Source organism: Crocodylus porosus, unplaced genomic scaffold, assembly GCF_001723895.1.
Source record: "Crocodylus porosus isolate Cpor-Errol unplaced genomic scaffold, CroPor_comp1, whole genome shotgun sequence".
NCBI lineage: Eukaryota > Metazoa > Chordata > Crocodylia > Crocodylidae > Crocodylus > Crocodylus porosus.
This window is the reverse complement of record NW_017728918.1, coordinates 6,499,185-6,508,784: the sequence shown is the minus strand read 5'-3', so window position 1 is coordinate 6,508,784 and position 9,600 is coordinate 6,499,185.

Below are 9,600 nucleotides of genomic sequence, written 5' to 3'. Positions count from 1 at the left end.
GAGTGCTTTTGAAAATGTCTCTCTGAGAACCAAAGCCTGCTTGGTTTAGTTTCATTCACTGCAAAGTTGTGTGAAGTTATTTCACTCAAATTTCAGGGCAGAGACCAGAGTCCCGATCCCAAACTGGATTTGGAGTGGTGGTCGGGCAACTACTGCATCTATGTGAAGCCCCATGAATTTTCTGGGATGCTTGGGACCTGGAAAGGGAGAACCCAACTGCTGAAATGAGCTGTTCTCCCGTTGAAAATAGGCTTTATAATGTAGACGTGGCTCCTGCTTTCATTCTGCTGCAGTACATAATCTGTTATGTGAACTGTTCTTCCAAACCCTCTATTATGCAAACAGCATCTTTCTGCTGGCATCATGAGACGATCTTTTTTTTTTTCTTTTTAAGCTTTATTTAGTGCAGTGATGCATCTCTTCTCCAAACCTTGGTACTGAACAACAAAGTATTCTCTCAAGTCCTACAAAATTAAGTCTCTCTGCCGGGAAACCTGGACTGGTTTTACGTGATGCATCATGTGTTAGCCTGCATCATTTCTCACAAATGGCAGGTTCAGTAACTTTAACAAATGCAGCCATTTGAATGGATTTTCAGTGGTTGCTTTCCAAAGGATAACAGAGGATGTGCACTGTATGACTTGAAATATTCTAATGGGTTTGTTCGTGGTCTTCCCCATGGTAGCATCTGAGCCTTTAGAGTCGTTATGTGCATTAAGTGACATAACGACTAACTGTCCGGGTGGTTGATTCTTTTCTTTCATCCTCTTCCCTGGAGGAGATTGTGCGTGTGCAGTGGGGTGTTTTGTTTTGGTAGTAAGGCTGTGTGAAAATCAGCATTTCCAACCGATGGGGAAGGTGTGAGATTTCGACATATATATTTGTCCTGAATGGGAACGAGAGCTTGAAATGTTGACCTTTTTCAACTGGAGTGTTTTAGGTTAGCTTTTGGTGAAACACAAAGTCCCCTCATTTCATTAAGAAAGAAATGTATCTTTTTTTTTTTTTTAGTTTTACATTTTCAATAATAATAATCCATTCCCAAATTTCCAAATCCCCATTTCATTTTGAATTGTTGAACTGGACATACAGGTTTTCGAGTCATAAAAAATGAAAGTGGGAAGGGACCTCAGGAGGTCACATCTAGTCCGACCCCCTGCTCAAAGCAGGACCAGCCCCATCTACATCATCCCAGCCTTTGACTTTGTCAAAGACTTTGTCAAAGACTTTGTCAAGTTGGGCCTTAAAATTCTCCAAGGATTAAGCTGCTAGGTTCATTAAAATGCATTGCCTTATGGAGCTGCAATGCTTTATGGGACCTATTGCTTAGGTACTTCAGCTCTCATCTGCTTATGGTCTGGACTGCCTGGCTATAACACATTTCCTACACTGCACGACATGGCTTGGCCAGAAGGAGAGACAACACTGCATTATGCAAAATCTAATCCAACCAATGGTTCAGCCCATAGAAAAACATGGGGACCTACAACTACAGTTTCCCCAGGCCAATCCGGCACTGTAGGGAGATGACTTCATGTTAAACTGACTTAAAATGAAACCATTTGGTTCAGCTCATGGAAAAAAAAAAGTTAATTTGGACAGGATCTATGGAAAACAAACCTTTTGGCAAAATCTTTTTTTTTTCCTTCCAAAGAAAACCATCCCCTAGCTGCACTGTCTAATCTCAGTGGGAATTTTCCAGCTGTTTTTTGCTGGTAGGGCTTTGTTTCTGTTAATGTGTGCATGTCCAAGTGGTAGTAGCATCCCAATGTAAAAGAATATTGTAAAGAGGTAACAAGCCAAGCACCCTATTATTTCCCTCCTATGTTCTGAACAAGCCTCCATTTACTGGGGAGGAGAGGTAGACATAAAACCTACTGACAAAAGTCAGTTTTCAATCACACTTGCAGGGCTGGCAGCAAAATATAAAGACACTTTACAAGTAGAAAGGAGATAGCATTGGCTCAGTCCTGTACCATCCAAACAGCTTTATAGCAAGAACAAACAGACGCTGGGAAGCTGCTTTGAAGAGCCTATAAATCAGTGGAATAAATGCGTGACTGGAATCAGAGTGAGAACATTAAGAACGACTGTTTCATCAAGAAAACTCAAGTTTGGGAGTAAAACTGTAGCTCTTCTTGTCCAGTTATAAAAAAGAATTAAGCTTGTATCTAAAATGCATTTAATAAATGCTTTCATTTGTATTCCCTGGTAAAGAAGTAGTATCATACCCTCAAGCAAAGGCAAGAACCTCATTTAAGTTATGTCATTTCTTACTGGCACACGGTGTACCACTTGTGGTCTCCCTGTTTGGCTCTTTTATCTAAGCAAAGTTGCAAGCTCTGGGCTGGGGGTGTGTGCGCGTGTGTATTTTGAAACGCACCCAGCCTGCTGTTAGCACTCGATAGATAAATAATAGTTGCATAGTCCTGGCAATGACAGCAACTGCCATTTTAATTTCCATTTTTATACTCCTTGGCTGGATATTTCCCTCAGGAGCTCCAGCTAAAGTAGAGTTTTATTTTGGGAGGAAGCTTGAAGTTAATTGAAAGAGACATTTTGGAGAGGAGAGATTTAACTAAATGTGAGCTTTCTGCAGACTTCATAAAAAGCAGGGGTATGTCTCTGGAAGGCAGATTTATGGAGAAGCGGGGTCAGATAGAAACAAATAGCAACTGAAAATGTCTTCGGAGCTAACAACCTGCGTAGGTTCCCCCAAACCTTTGTGTCACCAGTTCCCATTTTGTCAGGTTTCTAGGTTTTCAATCTGTATAGGCTATGCAAGTTCAGAGCTACCAGGAAGGAGAACATGCTGCAAAAAAAAGAATGTTTCCAACTATTTTAGTTGGTCTAATAAAAGATATTGGATTTACCCAAAGAGCCTTGTTGACCTAAAGAAACACCAGAACTTGCTGGTATTTAAAGTCCACGTTGAACATTGAAAAAGACATTCGTGTTCTTTATAGCTCATTGCACTTATTTTCCAAAGACTTATTTGACAAATGTGTTCAGTCAGTGTAACAAACTATTAAATTGTTATACTGGTATAATCTCCCTTCCATACATTGTGTGTTTATAGAAAATGTAGCTCGAAGTGTGGCCATTCGAGTCTTAGATGTTGGCCATAGCTAACTGCATGACCTCACGCTTGGTTTAAAAAAAAAAGCACATGATGTGTAATGCATCTTCATGCCTTTATTGCCTCCAGTATTTCAAGCCTAACAAATTCAGGCCTGCCCATTTCTTGCCTAAGCAAGTGAAAGTGATGTGTCAAGATTAACAGAGTTTTTATTGGTTTTGCTGATGCTGTTGCTTTACTGGCAGGAAACTTTCACCGGATGTTGCCATCCCACTGAACTCAGTCTTCTCTTCCCCCTTTAACTACCAAATGGTCACCCTGTATATTATGTAGTTCAAGGGCCTCTGGGCAGTTCCCGCTGATGGGATATAGTGCCTTTGAGCTGTGGAACAGCATAGATGAGCTGTGTCCATTGGTAAAAATGGGTGTGCTAGGGTGACATAATCAGTGTCTCAACCTGTTGGATGAAGCACACCCTTCAAGTGACTTCACTCCCTTCACTGCAACAGAGCTAATGGAAGGACCTTTCCTCTCTGTGAGGCCAGTTTTAGCCTATTAGCCGTGGATAGCTGCTGTTAAAGCTGTTGGTGACAGGCCAGTCGTCTTGAGGTAACTGGAAACCGAAGGTCACGTGTCAGGTCTCAAACACTGGGGAAGGCACAAAAGGTGGGCAGGCAGCCCGGGTATTGCTGAAAGCAAAAGACAGCTGTGGAGGCTGAGGCTAGGGACAGAAGTTACACATAAACCGGTTTAAGTGATCAGAAACTGGTTTAAACCCATAACAGAACAGAAGCTCCATGCACATAAACCAGTTTAAAAATGGCTGAAACTGGTTTAAGATAAATTGGGTGCAAAGTAGTATCAGACTGAACTGATTTGGACCAAATGAATTTATGAAACTTCTGTCCCAGATCCCTTCCTGGTTCAAGTTAAATCACTTGATACAACAGCGGGGCTGGACTCGATGATCTCCCGAGGTCCCTTCCAGTCCTAATGTCTATGAAATAATGTCTATGAACAACACGTTTCTTAAGACTTTTGCATCTTACGGCGTAATCAGCCTACACATAACAATGAGATCCCTCCAGCAATACCATCTCAGACCTGGTATACACACCCTGAAAAGTAAGATATTCATATCCCTGCCCTCCTACCAGTAGTTTCAACAGTTTCACTGGTGGGAGATGGGAGACTGAACACAGCCCCCTTCAAGGCATGATCTTCCATCCCTTGCAGTTATGATCACCACAAATCAAAGTTGGGGTGCTCATTTACTTGTACCTGGCCACTGGAATAACTCACAGTCCAAGTCCTGAACCTCAGGGCCGGCCCTCTGCCACCCCAACCTCAAGTGGGACAAGTGCTCATAAAAATATCACAGCTACAGTTTATACTTACTAGCAGGTAGAAATGTGCTCTTGGATCATGCCTCTGAGCATTCATACTGCCCGCCCGTCTCCCCTTCTGCCCCTGTATTCAGGACTATGTGGATTAACCAGAAAGAGCTGAAGTGACCCAAGAGCTCTAGCAGAAGGAGTCTGGTTGATGATGTTATCATCCTAGCGCAGAGTATTACTACATCCTACAGCAGACCTGGCTTTTCTCTACTGTCCCATGGCTTATTAGTAAGAATGCACCGAGTTACTTCTTGTGCTCGGGGTAAGCCGCCTTCCTTGAATTGATATATTTATTTATTTATTGCTTCTAGTTAATAATATTTTTATTAGTAGTAACATGTCTAGCCTCCATAGACTCATCTATTTTATTTTGAACTGACCTCATTTTGTGTTTCAACTCTTCCATGCACCTTCTCCCTGAATGCCATGGAACTTTATTTGGGAGAAACCAGGAAAGTCATCAAGATTTATTTAGTATATGCCATTTTAGGGTTTTGTTTCAGCCATCTTAAGCTACCTCTGAGAGCCGTTGTTAAGCTTAAATCAGCATTTACTTAAGAACACGTTAAATAAAACCCTATTTGTGTTGCTGGTCCCTAGCTTAGAGTTTACTACAACCAACTGTTAACTTCCCAAAGTCTTTTGAAGAGTGGTACTGTCATTGAATTCTGTCCCCAGCAGAAACTGAGAGCTGCAAAATTTGGATCCAGTTCCAAACTTCCTTCTTCTACTCTGTACAGATGTATGCTGGGTTTGAATGAGGCTCAACTTGGGTGATAAAGGAATTACAATTTTAAAATAAAGACTGTAGTGTAAATATCAAGCAAACCCCCCTGTTCCAGCAAGATGGCTTACACTGCAGATTAATCTCAAAGGAAGCAGTGAAGGTCCTATTGCTTAGGATGTTGAAATCTTGGCTGCATAAATGAACTGGAGATAACAGTGAAGGAGACCATGCTTCCCTTGGCTTCTAGATCAGTAGTTCTCAACCTTCTTTGTATCAGGACCCATTTGTAAACATCGAGCCACATTTCCCATGTTTTTCTCCTTCAAAAGAGAATCCATTTTTACAATTTGTTCACAACCCTTTCATATATTCTTGTGACCCACTTTTGGGTCACGACCCATGGGTTGAGAAACACTGTTCTAGATGACTTGAGGGGGTTTCCTTTCTGCGATCCTGAGGTGCTTTAGTAAAGCATTTTTTTCTGAATGAATGGGTTTCCCTTCGTTTAAAATGCACTGCTTTCATGAAGTTGACAAGCCTGCCCGCCATGCAGACACATCTACACCAGGTATAAATCATTGCCCTTAAAGGACTCCAGGGACTAGCCCAAAGTGAATGTGCACTTGGTGTATAAAAGTAGTGCAGCAGAGATGCACAAACCAAAGAGAAAGCTGTTGACCCCTGCACATACCAAAGCATCAGCGCATAGTTCTATAACTGATCTTCTCTCTACCCCATGTCCTGCTCATCCCAAGCTCTTTTCACTTGCTCTAGTCTTCATCTTTGTTGTCTTTTCCAACTTCACATTGATGTAAAGGCTCTTTCACATGAACAGTTTGTAAAAGAAAGCTTATTCCCTCTGGCTTATTCAGCCTTCTTTCCTCCTCATCCGGCATTCCTTCTGTCTGCTCAGATCACTTGGTCCTGCAGATGTGTTTAACCTCTTCACAGCTGCACCACTTTTGTCTTTGAAGTGTGGTCCCGCTTTGGGAACAATCTCTTCTGCGCTCCCTACTTCTCCTGTATGTTCAGGGCCCTATCTGTTGGCTTCACCGATGAAGACCTCGGGCTAGCAGTATGGACTAATGGTGTATGTCTGGGTATTTTTGCATGGATCAGATCACGGGAATGACTCTTACTCTGTCGCCTACTTTCCCACTCCTCTTAGCTCTGCAAAGCCAGTTCAGCTCCCAGGTATATGCTGCAAAGTCTGTGGCTATAGCTAAGCTGGCTAGTAGTGTGGAAGGAAAAAGTACCACCCCCACTCAGTTTTGTGGGATTTTATGACAAAACTCCAGCCTAAGCTCCACTGTACTGATACAGCAGTGTTGTTGGCTTAGCTTGTATCAGGAAGTGGTGTTGTTACAACACCAGGAAATCCCCTCCCTTCTGCATTTACTGGATGTCTAGTAGGCACGCCTAAATCAGCAAACTCTCCTAGCACAGATGTGACTGGAGTTATATGGTGAGTGAACTGGCTTCTGTTTTGCCTCACTTCCCATTGACAGAACTATTGCCCTGAATGCCAGATCAAGGATCTTTGTCTGGCAATGGATAAGCTAGACAGTATCCATGTTGAGCGGACAGCACTGGCAATTCGAGGGAGGAAACACCTGAGACAGAAATCATCAAGCTGTGATTGAAAATGAAAGAAGTGCCACTTTCATGGTCTCTTTTCAGCATAGGAATCTTTTTAAGGCTGTTTTAAGTTAATGCATGGTAAATTCTTACCGAAAGGAATATTAGAAAAAGCAATGGACAGATAATAAGGGCCTAACCAACAGCACTTGGGCTTGCTTTCCCTAGGCTATGTAATTCACTGGAGAGAATGGACTTCCCATTTCTCCTCTGTGTACATGCTCTGAGATGAATGGATTTGAAGAGGAGTTTCTGTGTACTCTAAAGCATTAAATGCTCAGATTCAGAGCCTTGCTTCTTACTTACAAATCCCTACTCCCCCACTTCCCTCTGCTCCAGATCTCCAAGAAGTACTAATCTCAGTTACACACAGCCTAGAGGTCTCCAGCTCTTGGGAAACAGACTTCATTTCAAACAGCTGCTACTGGCCCAGGTGGAGCATATTAATAGCACAGGGAGCATCCCTGGGTGCCGGGCTGTGAAATGCTCTGGGAATGTCAAGCAGTGTGTTCACTGCAGCTCTCCTGAGGGGTTGGGCCAGCCCCTGAGCCAGCTGCATTATCACTGAGCCCGAGTCAAGAGTGCCACATGCCTCTTCAGCCCCCTCATAAAGAAGACATGGCATGTGATTATATTACAGAAGGTCATAGGACTCTCTTGCTTGTCTCGGATTGCATTTTTACTGCATGGTGTTACTTTCTTCCTCTGAGCTGGCTCACCAGTGTTACTGCCTTGATAGGAGCAGCTGCGGAGTCAGAACAGAGACTGCTGCACTGGCAGGGGTGGAGAGGATGGACTGGGGGCCCAGTTTGGGACCTCTGGCCAGTCAAGAACTTGCTGCGGCTTTTACTGGGCTTGTTCGGTCTTGTGTTGATAAGCCATTTGCTTTAAAGCTCTCGCTCTCTCTCTCAGCCTCTTCAGTCCCCTTCCCTTTTCTTTGCATTTAGTTGATCTTGTTCCTCCCAAAAGCGGTGGAACAAAAATGCTGTTTGCTGCCCTCACATTATTCCATGTGCTAGTGTGTACTGCCCCCTTCTCCACTCCTCCACTACTGCCTGTCTGGTCTATTTAACCTGGATGTTTTCCTGGCATGAGGCATGTGGTATCCTGTGTTGATACAAATAGTAGCACAGTGGGTTGCCCCATTCTCAGCTGCCCAACAGTCACTACCATAATAAATGATGAGAAACAAAAGCTGCAAAAAATGCAGCAATACTGCAGTAGTAATTAACCTTTCCCAAGGGTGAGGCTTGTATGAACTGGTAGCAAATCTTTCTCAACAGTGGTCACGCATATCCAAACTGTACTCTGCAGAAGAACAAGTCAGCCTGAGCCCAGGTTCCTTGAAAAGAGAGTGAGTCAGAGGCATCAGCTTGCTTGGGCTCCGCCAAATTGTTACCTCCTGGTTTGCTAGGGAAAGCAGCAAACATCAAGGGAGTGCTTAAGTGCCAGTAGGCACATAAGAGATCAGAGTCTGGAGCTGTTGTTTATGAAGCTTGTTACAGCTGGACTTGAGCTTATTGCGTATATGAGACAGCATCTTTCATAGATTCATAGACTGGAAGGCTGGAAGGGACCTCGGAAGATCATCGGGTCCAGTCCCCCACACCAAGCAGGAAAGATAACTGGGGGTCAGGTCATTGGTGATGCATAGGGGGTGCACGCAGATGCACATGCACCCCCTGAGATCAGCTGTGCCCCCCTTGGAAGCGCCAGCAGAAGTGAAACTATGAAGCGCGCTTCTGGTTTCACCACTGGCTTGGTGATCTGCCACTAGGGGACCTCCTCCCCCACCCGCAGTCGGTGATCAGCTGCAGGGGGACCCCCCACCCATCCTCCTTTCTCCCTCCTCCCCGACTTGGGAGGAACCAGTCATCTGTGGGTCAGGTGACCCCAGCAAGGTGACTGTCTAGTCTCTTCTTGAAGATTTCCAAGGTAGGTGATCGCACCACTTCTGGAGGGAGCTTATTCCACACCCTGAAAAACTTGCAAGGGACCTCAAGAGTTATCTGGTTCAACCCCTACGCTGATGTCCAGCCTGTGCAATCCTGTCCAGCCTTGACTGGAAAACCTCAAAGAACAAGGCTCCAGGGGGTGCACCCTACTTTGATGCCTGCCCCACTCAAAGTTTAAAACCAACTTCTTGGCGGTGGCAGCATCATTTCTAGTCCAGCAGTGCTGAGGGAGTCAATGAACTTCATGTCTCATTATAATTTACCTGATTTCTTCTAAACTCTTTATTCCACAGGTGTTAAGCGTGCTGTCTTCTTTTATTAATACTCTTGATGTTCCACTAGTCAAGCTATCCTTCCTTCTGCAGTCTGTTTTCTGCTCCTGGTAATGAAGCGCCTGTCTCACAGACCTGCAGATTGCTTACAACTCATTCCAATTAAGTTATGTGTGTGTTTTGCTTCAATCTTAAACTGAATAATACAGACCTAGGCCTTCTCATATTGGCAAAGCTTCTAGTTTTTTAACTGGAGAAAAATACGTGTTGTTTTATATGTGATGATGCACCTTTATGATTTGCACCCCTCTTTTAAAAATTCTAGATCTGCCCATGATGAGGTCCCACAGCTTCCCTCAGTCATTCAGTTCTTACAGGGAGTTTCTCCTGAGGTTTGCTCTAAATGTGCTTCACTGTAGTACTGCCTCGTGTCCTGCCCTCTTAAGGCTGTGTCAGCTTAAGCTTTTTGGAAGGTTCTCTTCCTCCGATGTATGAGTCCTAGCCAAAATTTTGGAAGTGGGACACAATGATG